Consider the following 13,267-nt stretch of genomic DNA (forward strand, 5'->3'; position numbering starts at 1 on the left):
GTTTAGTAACGTTTCTGAGATCACCCAGACGGGAAGCCTCAGAGTCAAACTCAAACCAAGTCGGCCTGGCCCCAAAGTTCATGCTTCTTCCTACTGCCCTCTCTTGACCTAGCAGCTGCTGCGTGGTGGGATTTAAAGGTTCCTCTGAACAAACATGCCCCCCGGCTAGTCCGGGAGCCCCTGGGGCAGTGTTGCTTTGATGTTGTTTTCAGAAGGCTCTTAAGAAACCCAAATGTGGTGACCGAGAGGGCCAGGCCCTCACCAGACACAGCGCAGCGCTCACAGTTGGTGATTAGCTTAGGAGCTGTCACGAGAACAGGGGTGGGATGGGGTGCTGGGTAGAGAGGCTGGGCTCGCAGGACCAGCTTCGTAGTTTGTGGGGCGTAGTATAGAATGGAAACATGGGGTCCTTTTCTCAAAAGTTACTAAGAATTTCAGGACAGAGACGGAAGAACGTGAAACCCAGCACGGGGTCCTTTTAAGCACAAGACCCCATGTGATTGCCCCCATGAAGGCAGCCCTCGGGACATGGGATCAACCTGGATGGGGATCTGGGGTCACCCAGAGATCAGGGCCCGGCTTCATCCTGAATTCCAGAAGGAAGAGGGCTTGTCTCACTGCCCCAGGGTGGGTAGAGGCTGTGACCTCGGCTGTCACTATGCCCTCTCAGCCCTTGACCCCATCAATCTACCCTTGCTGGTCCCTGTGTCACTGACCTGTGGCTCCTGGGATGGTTCAGAGGAAGAAGGCTGGTGGGTGGGAGTGGGAGTCAGAATCAGGGCTCCTGCCTGGAGAGAGGCAAGGGCCCACTGGGTGCTGGCTGGGAGGCCACCTCCCTGGCTGTCGCCCGCCCTGGCCGCAGGGAGAAGCTGGATTCTGCACAGCACAGGAGGTTTCTAAACTCTAGTAACATTTCCTCTGAGACACTGGCGCCAGGCTGTCCTCAGTGAGGGCCGGGGGTGTGTGTGCAGACTGGCCTCTGGGCCTGCTGAGCTTAGCGTCCAGCATCCCTGGGGCCCCCGGCTGCTGGCCCAGGCAGAAGTGGGCTCGCAGGGTTTGGCTGGGACAGAGCATTAGCCGGGCCTGGAACGCAGGTGCCATGTGCCTGGGAAGGCTTCCGGTCCCAGTTCCCTCAGTCCTCAATGAGGCGGTCAGACTGGAGGAGACCTGGTGCCCTGGAGGAGACCTGGCTGTGAAAAGGGCAGCTGCTCTGGGCCAGAGGAAGGCCGTGAACAAAGGCTCAGGGAGCTGAGAGTTCTGCCAGGAAGCTGGTCCTGACTCAGGGGAGGTGGCAGCTGTGACCCCTGGCCAGCCTCGCTGGGCTCAGGCCCGGTGGGTCATTTCCTTCTTTGCCTCAAAAGGAACTGCATGTCTTGCTCCCTTCTTCCTCCCTCAAGTGAGAAGTGACTCAAAAAATGAAAAAGTAAAATAAATAGAAGTGAAACTGAGAAACGGGGAGAGACAAGTTCTCAAGCCCCTGGGCAGGACAAGATAGGAGGCCGCACCCTGAGCGGATGCGTATCGAGCATCTACTGTGTGCTAGGCTTTGGGGTGCAGCAGTGAGCGGGACAGACAGGACCTGTCCCTGGGTAGTGCACGCTGTCGTGGGAACCCCAGGAAAATAAGTACATGGGGAAAGCATCAGCTGCTGATCAGAGGCCCTCAGGGAATTACACTGGGGGACACAGCAGAGGGCGAGGGGGCAGCTGGCTGAGACTTCAAGGCCAGGGGAGGCCTTTCAGAGAGATGATACTCATGCCAACCTCGGAGTGTCAGCCCTAGGAATGCCAGGGGAAGGGAGGGAATTCCAGGCAGAAGGATCGGCAAGTGCAAAGTCCCTGAGGTAGAAAAACGGTTCGTTTGTTTGAAGAGCCAAAAGAAGGCCCTTGGGTCAGATGAGCAATGGGGGCTCCAGAAGAGGGGACCAGGTCGGGCTGGTAGGCTGAGTGACAGCCCCCCAAAGGTGTCCACATCTTCACCCCTGGAACCTGTGAATATTACCTTCCCTGGCAAAGGACTTTCAGCAGATAGGATTAAGTTAAGGATCTTGAAACAGGGAGATTATCCTGGACTATGTGGATAGACCCAGTACAATCACAGCGTCCTTAAAAGATGAAGGCAGGAGGGTCAGAATCAGGAGAAAGGAGACGTGATGATGGAAACAGAGGTTGGGGTGCTGCGGGGCCCCAGGCCAAGGAACAGGGGCGGCCTCTGGAAGTCAAAAAAGGCACGGAAATAGATTCTCCCCTAGAGGCTCTAGAAGGAAACAGTCCTGATTCTCACCCACCGAAACCCATTTCGGACTTCAGACCTCCAGAACTATAATAAATAAGTAAATTGGTGGTGTTTCAAGCCAGCCACCTTTGGGGTGGTTTGTTACAGGAGCTGGAGGAAACTAATGCAGTTGGGTTGTATAGGGCAGACTAGAGAGAGCTTTTTCCTAAGCACGAGGGAAAGTGACATGATCTGATTTGAAGAGATCCCTGGCTGAGGTGAGGAGACGGGCTGGGAGAGAGGGGAGACCAGCAGGGGAGGTCACTGTCATCCAGGCGAGAGTTGATGGTGGCCCAGACCAGGTGTAGAGGTGCGTGGCCATGGGATGTGTTTTCCAGGTGGAGTTAACAGGACTTGCTGTGAATGGAATGTAGGGGGTGAGGGATGGAGAGGAATCTAGGATGGCTCTCGAGTCTTTGGCCTGAGCAGTTGGCGGGGGCAGGGCTTTGCTGAGGTTCGGAAGACTGGTAGTGGTACCAAAAGGTCTGTGTGGGCTGTGTCAGGTTGGAGTTGCTATGAAACGTCTCTGTGGCCATGGCCAGCAGCTGCCGGAGACCTGGCCTGGAGTGCGGGAGAAGGTGGGGCTGGGGCAGCTTACAGACGGTCCCTTCCCAGGGCTGGTGCTCAAACTGTGAGGCCGGAACATGAAGGAGGGCAGGTAGCGAGGGAGGAGAAGTGGCCCGGGACAGCCCCATAGGTCTTTCCTCTTTCTCTGTCTCATGAACTTGTCATCCAGGATTAAGCCCAAATGTCCTCCTCTGGGGAGCCATCCCTGGTCCTCACCTTGCATCTCATGCATCCCTGGGCATCTTCCACTGCAGCACTGCCTGGGGCTGGTCCCAGGGTTGACACCCAGGTCCCATTGCTGGGCTCCAATCACAGCTTCCTTCCCTTCCTGGAGAATGGCTTTCTCCCTGCCCTGTCTACATCTTCCCTTTTCCCCAAGGCCCAGCCACACCTGACACATGGCTATCTCCTCTTTGGGTTCACACAGAGCAGGGTGACGGCTCTGATTGCAGGGTCTGTGGTTTAGAGAATGTCAGTTGTGCTGCTTTGCCGCTCTGTGACTGTGCGCGAGACGCTTTACCTCTCTGAGCCTCAGTCTCGTCATCTGTACAATGGGAACACTAGTGTCTACCTCTCAGGGTTGTTTTCAGGCCTGAATTAAAAAAAACATTTGTAACATGGCCAAAAAAGTAGCTAAGAATAAAACCAAGCATGTATGAATCCTCGCCGACACTCTGTTTTGCTCTACTGAGTGGTTAGCTTACCATTCTTGTTCCTGAACACCCAACCATTTGGTTGGGGGATTTGCAGGTCCCCACCCTGCTGAATCTACTCCCCCACCCCTCCCCTGACCTCTGGTCTGTATCAAGGGGACTGACCCTTGGCCTACAGGCGCGAGGTTCTGGTGTTTGGCCAATGGGGGCTCTAGCAGGCATCTGAGGATGGGAGGAGAAACGTTGGGGTACTTCCTCCCTGCTGCTGTCTGCTCTGGTTCATTTGTACTGCTGTGGCTGCACCTCTCCATCCCGGTAGCTTCTATGGCTCCCATCCGTCCCTCACTGGGTTCGGGAAACACCCTTCCCTCCTCTTTGTCCCTTTGGTCCTGCGGTGGTCTGCTGCTGGTTTCTGCAGGACTCAGCATCCCGTTTGTTTCCTTGACTGAGCTCACAGCTCTGTAAGTGTTTCCTTCATAAAGTCTCTTCTTTGAAACGCCTCCTCAGTGGCACACTGAAACCTTATCTCACTTAAATCTTGCAAACTGCCAGGTAGTTGTCAGTGATCCCATTTTGCAGATGAGGCTCAGAGAGGTGGAGTGAGCCCTGCTGGGTCACACAGCGGCGAGTGGTTGAGCCAGGATTTGAACTTAGGCTGCCTTTCACCCCGGATAGTGCCTTTCCATCATGCCACTCTCTCTCTATTTCTGCGGTGACATTAACATGTAATAATAATAATAATGGTAGTAATAATAGGAATAATAAGCAGCTGTTCTCCATGTTTGGCTTGCATAGATGAAATCTCATTTAGTTTTCACACTGTCCTCAGGATGTAGGAATTATCATCCCCATTTCACAGAGGAAGAAACTGAGGCTCAGACACAAACACCTCGTAAGTGGTAGATCTGGAACCCTCACCCAGATTTATCTTTTTCTAAATCCTGGGCTCCTTCTACACCCAATCTCAGAGGGTCCTGAGGGACTTTTCCATCTGAAAAGCCACGTTTATTTGTGTCTTTTGCCTTTTGTGTTAGAAATTTGTCCACGTAAATGGGGGCCAAGAGGAAGGGTTTTATCGAAAAATCGTTCCTCCTCCTCCTGCTGTTGGAGAGGAAGTCAGCCGGCAGGATTTGCTGGACCCACAGCTGGAAACAGAATTTCCCTTGGCCACACCTCTGGAGGTGTGGTCAGAGCACAGCTGGGGTCAGGTTTATTTTAGCCCTTTACTTTCCTATAAGTAGGAGTCACGTCTCTTGGTTGCTCTCACCAAGTTTTTGGAGAGATTAGGCCGCTGCCGGGTGGGTTTGCGGTACCACAGATGTGTAGTGGGCCTGAGGATCTTGGGATTGATTTCTGTGCTCAGAAATGCCCAGCTGAGTAGCCCCGGGGCCTTTCCTGACCGCAGACATGAGGGAGAGGGGATTCGCTCGGCAGCTCAGACGTGCCTGCTGGGCACCCGGAGGCCATTCGGGGCAGCTCCAAAGGGACGGATGGGTGAGGGTGGGCCCTCTGTGCCCTCGGTCAGTCTGGGAAGGTCCAGGGGGCCCAAAATGAGAGGACAGAGTGTGGCCCAGGCCCCTGGTAATGGGCATGGAGCCCAGGAGAAGGGGCAGAGGAACCTCGGAGCATCTGGGGGATGGCTGGGCTCAGTCATGCCCGGATCAGAGGGCAAGGCCTTGGAGAACTCCTGGGTTTGGGTCTGTGTCTACAGTGGGTGGGACCACTGAGCTCAGAACTAGATGCCTGGGCTGGACCTGAGGACTGGCTCTGAAAGCTGAGCCAAGTTGGCGGGGGCTGGAGAGGTTGTGTGCCTCTGCTCCTCTCCAGTTCCCTGTCTGGGTCTCAAGGGTGCGGTCCAGTGGCTGGGACTCCGCACTTCCACTGCAGGGGGCGCCGGTTCAGTCCCTGGTTGGGGCAACTAGGATCTCGCATGCTGCGCAGTGCAGCCAAAATAAATAAATACATTTAAAAATTAAAAAAAAAAGGGGGGCTGTTGCTTGGTGAGCCTCGAAGAGGAGCCCCAGCCTGTGGGATGGTAACACCCACCAGGGCTGGTCACAGCTTCTGGCCTTTGCACTTGCCATTCTCTCACCTCTGCCTGGACTTAGGTCACATGTCACCACTTCTCTGAAGCCCTCTCTAGAGCCTGGAGGTTATACAGTCATTCAACAAACATTTATTGAGCACCTACTATGTTCCAGGTACTGAACTACAAGTGGGGAGCCTACACAGGCTGCACCCTTGTGTAGAGACATTAACCACTTCATAAAAAACAGTTTCAAATTGTTGTGCTTTGATGGAGGCGTAGAGGAAGATGTGAGAGGGCAGAGAGGGGAGGACCCTGATTTCTCGGAGGGTCTCAGCCCAGCAGTGAATCCTGCCTCTCTCTGATCTGCTGTGAGACAGTAGGCAAAACTCCCTTTGGTCTGTTTCTCAGGACCCCCTCTGTCACTGGTGTTTGGCCTTTTCAAAGGGGCTGTGAGGTCCGCTCAGCTCTGTGCTCTTTAAAAGAAGGAGCCAGGGGGACCCAGAGGGAGATGGAAGGGGGGCAGGTTGGGGCTCCTCCTTTTGTAGTTAAATAGACCCTCGGAAGCCTGGACCAGCTGGGAGCCGCTCAGCGGGCAGTGTGGCAAACGCCCCCGGCCGGGATGGTTCTGCCCCGACCCTGTTCAAGCCTTAGGTTTCAGGGGCTAAGTCTGGGCATTTATTGAGCAGACTGGAGGGCCCTTGGGGGTGGGGTAGAGGAGGACTCCAGGTCAGGGATACACACATGACATCCTCAGGCCACACGGACACACAAACGTGCTGCCTACAAAGCACACACCCCTGTCCCCCGAAGAGTCTCCTCTCTGCGGTACTGGCCCCTCTCCCGCCCAGCACGCCCGCCAGCAGCTAGGACAAGACCTGGCAGCAGAGCCCAGCCCCAGGCAAAGCCACAGAGGGTGGACTGGATGCTCAGTCCCAGCCCAGCCTCCTGCAGGCTCTGGGCTGCAGCCCAGAGGCCCTGGGTCAGGGATGAGGGGCCAGGAGGTGGGAGGAGAGGCCTAGAACCTGCAGGGGTGGGGGTGAGGGCGCTAGAGCCCCTGCCCCCTGTGTGGCCCTGGGCGGCTCTCCCACCGCCCTCCCACTCCACACCTCGAGCCTCAGTCTGGGGTCGAGGTTGGAGCCAGTGACCCCCAAACTCGTTCAGGAATCACTGGCATTGGGAGGATGAAGGGTGAGTCCCCAGGAGCTGTGGGGCCGGGCAGCTATGAGCTGGCCCCTTGGGGCTTTTTCCTGGTTTGGGGCTCAGTTCAGCCCTGTGACCTGCTCTTGCGGGTCCCAGACCCGATCCTCTCCCCTCGGGTTCTGCCAACAGCCTCCCTCCCTCGGCTCCCCTCAGAGCTGCCCACGCTGCTCCCCTGCTGACCGCTCCTCCCTGGCTCCCCACACCCTGCAGGGTGAAGCCTAGCTCCTGAGCCAGCATTCAAGACCCAGCACGGAGTGTCCCTGCCCACCCCTCTGGCTCTCCTCTCCCTCACCTCCCTGCCCCACCCAGCCTTGAGGAGAACTGGACGTTTATGGAATACACAGGCTGTTCCCTCTGCCCGAATGCCCTTCCTTGCTGTGGCCCCTGCGTGAATGCTCTGCTTCTCTTCAAGCCCCAGTCCGTACCCCCCACAAGGTCTTCTGATTGGCTCCCGCTCCAGCGCAGCCTCTGCCTGCTGGCGTGAGTGTCTCTGACCAGGCATCCACTTCATCCCGGCAACCAGCGGCGTGAACTCAAGGCCCAGAGGACCTTGAGGTGTCGGTGTCCCTACTGCTGTCTGTCAGCCTGCCTCGGTCTCCAGCTCTGATCTTGCACTCCTTCCCTCCTTCCTCAGAGGATTTAAAACAAATCTGCACAGATCTGCCTACAACACCTTGGGTGGTCAGAGCACATACAGTGGTTGATAGAACTCAGAGAAACTCCTCCTGTCACCGTACAGCATCTCTAATGGCCCATCACTTTGTCAGGCACACCACCATTAGGATTTTGATCCTTTGAGGACAGTCAGATTATCCTTCTTATGGGTCCCTGATGAACATACACCCATGTGCACGGGGCTTCCGAAGGTAGGGCTGACAAAACAGAGATCACGGGTTGCCATTCACATACTCACGGCAGACATCGCTAATCAGTTACAGTGTTCGTTTCCCACCGAACTTGAACTCAGCCCCTGAATCCTCAATACAGTCTTTGAGCTAGATACAACCAATTCACCAGACCTAGTGTACGATTCGAAACAAATTTGTCCTGGGGTCTCTGGGTCATTCCCTTATCTCCTAATGGGGCAGCTCAAAGCTTGAAGGAGAGAAGACCCACCCTTGGGAGAGCCTTTTCCAGCCTCTTCTGGGCTTTCTGACTTGGCCTGGGGCTCTGAGGCAGTCATTGGCGGCCACAAGTCTCACACACTTGCCTGTTTGCTCATGAGCTGTGTGGCCTTAGGCCCATTCCTTGCCCTCTCTGAGCTCTAGCTTCCTCATCTCTAATGGAGGATCGAATGAGATCATGGGTACAAAGCCCAGCACACAGTAGGTGCTTAGTAAATGTGTGGGTGTCTCAACCCTTACCTACCCACTCAGCCTGGCCTGGCAGCTGTGGGCTTGACTGGCCGACTCACACCTGACCTCATTTCCTGGTTCTGCCTTGGGCCCACCTCCTGCTCCTGTCTGTTCTCCTCTAGAAGGAAATCTCATTCACTGTCTTCCTGGCCCAGCCCCATGGGCCCTCCTTCCCCCTCCTCCCAGTGTCTGCACCTGCCAGAATCTGATCGTTATGCTGTGGCAGACAATCTGGAGGTCCCTGAATGAGATTAGAGACTATGTGGTCCATCCCTTGCCCTAGAGAAATTAGAAGACTGAAGCTCAGAGAGCAGACCTAAGACCTCCCAGCATCCTCTGGGGCTCCTGCTCTTCCTCCAGGGAGTCTTCTGTGATTTCTCCACCCAACATCAGCTTGGATCTGGGTTACGATGGGCTTGTCAGTATCTCTCCAGCCAGGAGCCAAGCTACTGAGGGCAGCAGTTGTCTCCTAGAACATTCCTCCCCCAGGATCATTGGGCTCCTGGCTCATCCTGGTGCCTGCTTCTGTGGCTTGAACTGTCAGGTTCAGTCCTCCCCGGCTTCTCCCCTCTCCAGGCTTCCCTATGGAGTGTGACAGGGCAGTGGGGTCAGAAGGGGCTGGCCTCGTTCATATCCTGCTTTCACCTCATAGTAACTGTGTGACCTTGGACTGGCTGCTCAGCTTCTCTCAGACTCTGTGGTCGTGTCTGTCAAATGGGAATTCTTTTAGTAGCTTCAAGGATGCCGAGGGGGTGCAGAGAGGTGATGGAAGTAGTAAGGGATGGATCCCATGGGCAAGGGGCTCAAGATTTTTTTCCCTGAGCTAGTGGCCAGTGTGTCCACTGTGTATCCCCGAGGCAGCAGCAGAGCTGTGAGTCATCCAGCTATGGGAGAAAATAAGCATGGCCCCTCCAGCTTCCTGCTCCCATGTCCGGCCCTTGTTCAGCAGCACAATCGCTCAGGTCTAGACTGCAGGGTGGGCAGCTTAACCCCTGCAAGGCCAGTGGGCCCCTTGCCTACCCCCTCACCACTGGAAGCCAGAATTAGCAGGGCTGCCTGGGGGCGCAGAAGCTCCTGGGCCCCTCGATCACCTCCAGGCTGGCACCCACACATGGCTGGACTCAGGCCAGATGGGAGGGTCCCGCTGTTCCCCATCACCTGAAGATGAACCAAAATTCTCGGTCCTGCTCCTTACTCATGGCCTTCTGCATCACTGGCCCTCCTGCCACTCCCTGCTCTGAAAACCTTCTGGCTACACTGGCCTCTCCAGGTCCAATGAGCTGCCCAGGCTCCCTGCCTCCCCTGGAATGCCCTTCGTCTCCTGTCAGGATCCTGTCTGCCCACCACCCATGGCAGAAATGTCCATGGGGTGGGGGTGAGGAACAAGCATAGTGCTTGGCGTGGAGTAGCTGCCCAGAGCGCCCGCTGGAGGATGAGCTGACGCATCTCTCACCTACTGGGGACGGACCGACCTCAGGGGTCAAAACCTTTGTGACACTCAAGCCATGGTCAGCTCTGGGTGGCAGGTAAATTCAGCTGTGATTTCTCAAAGCTCCCCTCCTACGATCCGTTCCTGGTACCAAGTGTGTATATCGCTTCCTTTAATTGCCTCATGAAAAGACCCTTTCTTCCAGTTTACAGATGAGGAGGCTGGCACCTGAGAAGCTGCATCGTTCTGGAAAGAGCCTGGGCTTTGGGGTACGAGTTCTTGCTCCAAATCTCAGTTGCCTCAACTGAGAAATCTAATTCATCGGCTTGCTGGTAATATAAAGTAGTGAGCTCCAGTGCTTCAGAGCCTTCCGTAGACATCATTTCCAGCTCTCATGATGAACCGCGAAAAGAATCGCTATCTCCGTTGTTCAGAGAAGCAAACTGAGTTTGGGAGACACTGAGTAATTTTCCCAAAGTCACGCGGGAAGCGCGTGGTAGAGCTGGGATTTGTATCCAGGACGGCTCTCACCCTAGACCGCCTGCCTCCAAGTCTTTGGGGGGAACTTCTCTAAAATTATGAGGGCTGCTGGGTCCCTTGGTCCCCAATCTACGGGTACCTCGGTTTTGGGGGAGAAAAACTACAGCTTCCGCAGCTCGTAACCGGCCCCTACGGTGTCTGGGGAAGGAGGGGAGGGGATTCCACAGGTAGGGCCTCAGGTGCCCAGAGTCAAGCCTCAGCTTGCCTGTACTGAAAATGGGGGCAGTGGCTGACAGGGAGGGGCGAGGCTCCAAGCTCCCCTTCCAGGGCTCCTCTCCCAATCCCAGCACAGAGCCTTCGAGGGGATGGGATGATGTCATCCGTGGTAAATCCTCTCTCGTGGGGGAAGGGGCACCACTCGGGTGCCAGTCCTCTGCCCCTGGCATGCTGGGCGACTCAGGCGGAATCCTGCCCTCTTAGCATCTGAGCCCAGCACCCACAGAAGCCAGTGGGCCCTTGAGTCTGGGAGTCTACCTGTGGGAGAGCCGAGCTTGCCCCTTCCCCGAGAACATCCCTTCGTGTCCACGGCACCAGCCCTGGGCGCACCCTTCCCAGCTCTGTTGTGAGCCAGGAGACCCAGTCTACCCCGAGGAGTGGCGTTTCCCTGGGAGCCGATGATGACCATTCTACGCATGGGGAAGTCAGGGACCCTCACTCACCTCGCCTGTGGGCTGAGAGGTGTGTCTGTTCCGTCTGGCTGTCCGGCCGGGGCTGATCGTGCCGTGGAACTGTGCAGAGCTCGGCCAACAGCCTCTGGAGGGGAGCCCCACCCGGCGGTGAGGGAGGCCTGGCCGCCGCCCCTTCAGGTTTTCCAGCTGGCCCTGGCCCATGTGCACCCCCCCACCCCCACCAAGGATGGTTTCCTGTTATTGTTCGTTTGTGAGGGCCGGGCTGGCTGCAGAGAGGCAGGCCCCGTGGTGGGCGGCCTCCTCGGCCCAGCTGGGCTGTCCCCATGGAGGCCTAGCCCTGGACTTGGCCGGGACGCTTAACTTGGGCCCCAACCCCAGGCCTCAGCTCTGGGGCTTTGAGCCCAACACCTGCCAAGGGGCTTCGTTCATCTTCCTTGTGACCCCGAGGGCAGGTGCCGTCACCCCCACTTTATAGCTCATGACACTGAAACTCAGCAAGTTTAAGGTGCTTGTCTACTCAGCTGGGGCGTAGCACAGCCAGAAATCCAGCCTGGGTCACCCTGGGCCCAGAGCCAGATTTTCCCAGGTGACTCCATGACATGCTGGGGGAGGGGCAGACTTTGCAGTGGCTGGGGAGGCCTCAGGGGCCCCTGCGGTGGGGTGGGTAGGAGATGGGAACAGGCTGCAGCTCCTGGGTCTGTGAACTGGATTGACTTCCGGTGGGCGTGGGCCTGGGTTCCAGCTGTAAGGTGCCAGCCTGGGTGTTGGGGGTTAGGGGTGCGCCGTCTGGGTTTAGGAATGTCAGGCGGAGCCAGGTGCCTGATGGGCCAGTCATGCACCTCCACCCCAGCCTCAGTTTCCTCTTCTGTAAAATGGGGATCATATAACCTCAGCCTCACATGGCTGTTGAGACAGACAAGAGTCCAAGAGGGGCGTGGAAGATGGGGAAGCTGAAGGCAGGACCAGGGACCGTTAGAGCCAAGAAGCTGTGGGCAGAAGGCGCTCAGATTCTGTGAATCACGAGAGTTACGAGAGGAGGTTTTACAAACTGCAGATACCGGGGCCCCACCCCAGTCCAGCTGATTGGGAATCTCCCAGGGCAGGTAGTGGAAATCTTTGACTAGTTGCCCCTGTTTTTCCATGGATGGATGAATGGTTGGGAAGTCCCGAACTGGTTCTCTTATACAGCTGGGCAAACAGAGACCTGAGAGGGAGAGAGCCTTGCCCAGGGGCACTAAGTCAGTGGACACTGGTGTGGAGATGGGGAATGGAGTGGGAGGGTATTTTTGGGGGAGGGGAAGATAAAGATTTCCCTGTTCCAGGCATGTTGAGTTTGAGATGGCTTTTAGACACCCAAGTGGCCATGTCAGATTGGCAGCTGGAGATGGAGGTAGATAGTTGGATATAGGTGGCTACAGTTGGGGACGGGGGTGGATTTAGTGGATGCAGTTGGAGACAGTGGGAGGCAGGGTGGATACAGGTGGAGACACTCAGCCTGGAGGTGAGCTTTGGAAGCCCTGAGCGTATGGCTGGCACCTGTGGCCTTAGCAGCGGACGAGCTTACAGGGAGGGAGGCCCCGGGCCTCTGAGATTTGTAGCTTCCTTAGGAGAGAGCCCAGGGAGCAAGGAGGGAAGCCAGGGGTGTTGGCTGGGTCAGCCTGGGAAAGGTGAGCACCGAGACTTGACCACTGGATCTGGAAGTCGGAGGTCATTGATGGCTGTGACCAGAGCACGTTAAAGGGAAAGGAGTAGACATGAGTGACTGAGCGGGGCGGCGGCTGGTGCAGGGGGATCAGGAAATAGAGGCGTGTGATCCCGGCTCCTTCCCCCAGACTTGCAGTGAATGGAGCAGAGAGATGGGCGGCTTTTAGGTTTTGTTTTAAAGCAGTGCCGGCATGTTTGTGTGCTGAGGGGACTCCAGCAGCAGGGAAGGCAGACGACGCTGGAGGGAGGATGGTCCTGAGGCGGGCCTCTGCGCGGGAAGCCGCACATCACTGGCTGTTCGTGGAATGAACAAACAAAAGCTCAGCACTTTTTTCTCCAACAGGATTAACTCTGCCTTCTCCTGCCAGGGGGTGGGGTGGCCACAGAGAAGCCAGGACCAGCTCAGGGCTCCGTCCCTCGTGCCTCAGCCTGACTTCTCACACCCGCCTGTGCCGACTGCCTGCCCCTGTGGTCTGTGTGCCAGTGAGGTTGGGTCCAGGCCCGGGCATCACTTCCTGCTGGGTCTCAGACTCAGTCCTGGTGGCAGACAGGGATGGGGTTTGTCCTGGCACCATCCCTTTGTGATCTCAGTCTGGGAGGAAGTTGACTCTGCCCTGAAGCCCCGCTGTTCCTGTCATTAGTAAACAAGGGGCTGGTCATCCGGGCGTGTGCCCCGGGGGTGGGGATGGGGCCTCTACAGAGAGGTAGTCCAGGCCACAGAGGGAAGCTCGTGCCCCTGAGGGTCCCCTCAGGGTCTCCTGCCCGATTTCTGCCACTGCCCAGCCCCGATTCCAAACCCTCTGGAGGCAGAGGAGGTGACGGGAGGACACAAGGCCAGGAAGGTACCATCAGGGGCAAAGGAGGCAGCCCGAGGGCCGGCAGGAAAT

General features: G+C 56.7%; 1 protein-coding gene across 1 annotated transcript in view; it reads right to left on the reverse strand.

Moving 5' to 3' along the window:
• CDH5 (cadherin 5) overlaps positions 1-11,050 on the reverse strand; it is a 40,813-nt gene extending 29,763 nt beyond the window's left edge. The window contains exon 1 of the mRNA XM_012537131.3: positions 10,707-11,050. The gene's annotated coding sequence lies outside the window, so the exon portion shown is untranslated. The remainder of the gene's footprint in view (positions 1-10,706) is intronic.
• Positions 11,051-13,267: the final 2,217 nt, after the last annotated feature.

This window comes from Orcinus orca, chromosome 20 (assembly GCF_937001465.1).
Source record: "Orcinus orca chromosome 20, mOrcOrc1.1, whole genome shotgun sequence".
In the NCBI taxonomy this organism is placed as follows: domain Eukaryota; kingdom Metazoa; phylum Chordata; class Mammalia; order Artiodactyla; family Delphinidae; genus Orcinus; species Orcinus orca.